Here is a 2,500-nt window from a genome sequence, read left to right on the forward strand (position 1 = left end):
GCGCAGAAGGGTCTGGGCGCGAGCCTGCCTGGAGCCGCCGTCGGTGCAGATCTTGGTGGTAGTAGCAAATACTCCAGCGAGGCCCTGGAGGACTGACGTGGAGAAGGGTTTCGTGTGAACAGCCGTTGCACACGAGTCAGTCGATCCTAAGCCCTAGGAGAAATCCTATGTCAATGACGGCGTACGATACTCTCGTTGTCGCAGAAAAGTCTCGCGCACACAAAAAGCGCGCGCGCACACGCGAGTGTGCCGTCGCGCGCGGTGAGTGAACTTTTGACACACGCCCGTCGGGCGAAAGGGAATCCGGTTCCTATTCCGGAACCCGGCAGCGGAACCGCATACAATTCGGGCCCTCGTAAGAGTGTTCGTCGGGGTAACCAAAAATGACCTGGAGACGCCGTCGGGAGATCCGGGAAGAGTTTTCTTTTCTGTATAAGCGTTCGAGTTCCTTGGAAACCTCTAGCAGGGAGATAGGGTTTGGAACGCGAAGAGCACCGCAGTTGCGGCGGTGTCCGGATCTTCCCCTAGGACCTTGAAAATCCAGGAGAGGGCCACGTGGAGGTGTCGCGCCGGTTCGTACCCATATCCGCAGCAGGTCTCCAAGGTAAAGAGCCTCTAGTCGATAGACTAATGTAGGTAAGGGAAGTCGGCAAATTGGATCCGTAACTTCGGAATAAGGATTGGCTCTGAGGAGCGGGGCGTGTCGGGCTTGGTCGGGAAGCGGGTCTGGCTGACGTGCCGGGCCTGGGCGAGGTGAACTATCGGCGTTCTCGCGCCGGTTCAGGGATCCGAGCTCGGTCCCGTGCCTTGGCCTCCCGCGGATCTTCCTTGCTGCGAGGCTTCCGTGGCGGCGCGAGCCGTCGTGGTCGTCCTCTTCGGCCGCCATTCAACGCTCAGCTCAGAACTGGCACGGACTAGGGGAATCCGACTGTCTAATTAAAACAAAGCATTGCGATGGCCCTCGCGGGTGTTGACGCAATGTGATTTCTGCCCAGTGCTCTGAATGTCAACGTGAAGAAATTCAAGCAAGCGCGGGTAAACGGCGGGAGTAACTATGACTCTCTTAAGTTTCTGAGCGAAACTTTCGCTCAGAAAAACAAAGAAACTGTGTATCAAGAACTAACACTATATTTACAGGAAATTTTTCCAACAAAAAAGTTAAAACACAGAAAGCCGGATATTGGCGCCAAAATACTGTCAAGAAAACAAGCAAGGCGTGCAGAGTACGCAAAAGTACAAGATCTCTGGCAAAAGAATCGAAACAAATGCATTCGTACGTTGCTAGATGATATATCAGAGGTTAAAACTCCTTCAAAAGAGGTTATGGTACCATTCTGGCAAACTGTAATGACGAGCGGAGAAGACGTAACACCAGGATGCGGTAAGAAGAGACAGGAAGTAAAAGAGCTGTGGTCGCCAGTAACGGTAGAAGAAATTAAAAATTCAAAACCGGCAAATACTACATCGGCAGGACCTGACGGCGTTACAGCAAGGCTCATTAAAAAGATGTCAAATAACTTACTAGCTAGAATACTAAACCTAATAATGTGGTGCGGAAAAGCGCCCACGTACTTACTACAATCAATAACAACGTTAATTCCTAAGAAAGCAAAGGCCAATTTACCAGCAGATTTCAGGCCAATTACAGTGTCATCAGTAATCATACGGACACTTCACAAAGTACTAGCTACAAGAATGTCAAATCTCTTGAAATTTGACCAAAGACAAAGAGCCTTCAGGCCAACTGATGGATGCTCGGACAACGTCTTTCTTCTAGACCTACTACTCAGATTCCATTCTAAAAACCATAAACCTCTATACACTGCATCCATAGACATCGCAAAAGCGTTCGATTCGGTATCGCATAATGCTATTAAAGACACATTAGAAATGATGGGAATTCCAGAGCCCATGATTGCATATATCACAAACGCATATGCTAGAAGCTCAACAAAACTTGGATGTAGCCAATGGACATCCGAAAGCATCCAGCCTACATGTGGAGTCAAGCAAGGGGACCCCATGTCGCCCGTAATATTCAATATGATTATTGAAAGGCTCCTAATAAAATTACCGAACGATATAGGCGCTAGGATAGATGGCATAAAAGTAAACGCAGCAGCATTCGCTGATGACATGCTGTTATTTTCATCAACACCAACAGGACTGCAAAAGCTGTTGAATGTATCGGTAGAACTGCTGCAACAATGTGGGCTAAAAGTTAATGCGTCCAAATGCTTCACGGTAGCACTTCGAAATGTTCCACACGAGAAAAAGACCATAGTTGATAAAGAAACGGTCTTTGAATGTCAAGGAAGGATCTTACCAGCGTTAAAAAGATCCGATGATTGGAAGTACTTAGGGATTCCCTTTACACCCGAGGGAAGAGCTAAAACAAATGCTAGCGGAAAATTACGAGATGCCTTGGAAAAACTAACCAAAGCACCGTTAAAGCCCCAACAACGGCTGTTTGCATTGAGAACAAATGTGATCCCCGGTC

The 2,500-nt window shown here is 48.2% G+C and overlaps 1 pseudogene; it reads left to right on the plus strand.

The window, feature by feature from the left end:
* Positions 1-2,500, plus strand: part of LOC139110817 (large subunit ribosomal RNA) — a 6,701-nt pseudogene that overhangs the window by 1,789 nt on the left and 2,412 nt on the right.

This window comes from Cardiocondyla obscurior, linkage group LG21 (genome assembly GCF_019399895.1).
Source record: "Cardiocondyla obscurior isolate alpha-2009 linkage group LG21, Cobs3.1, whole genome shotgun sequence".
Taxonomy (NCBI): Eukaryota; Metazoa; Arthropoda; class Insecta; order Hymenoptera; family Formicidae; genus Cardiocondyla; species Cardiocondyla obscurior.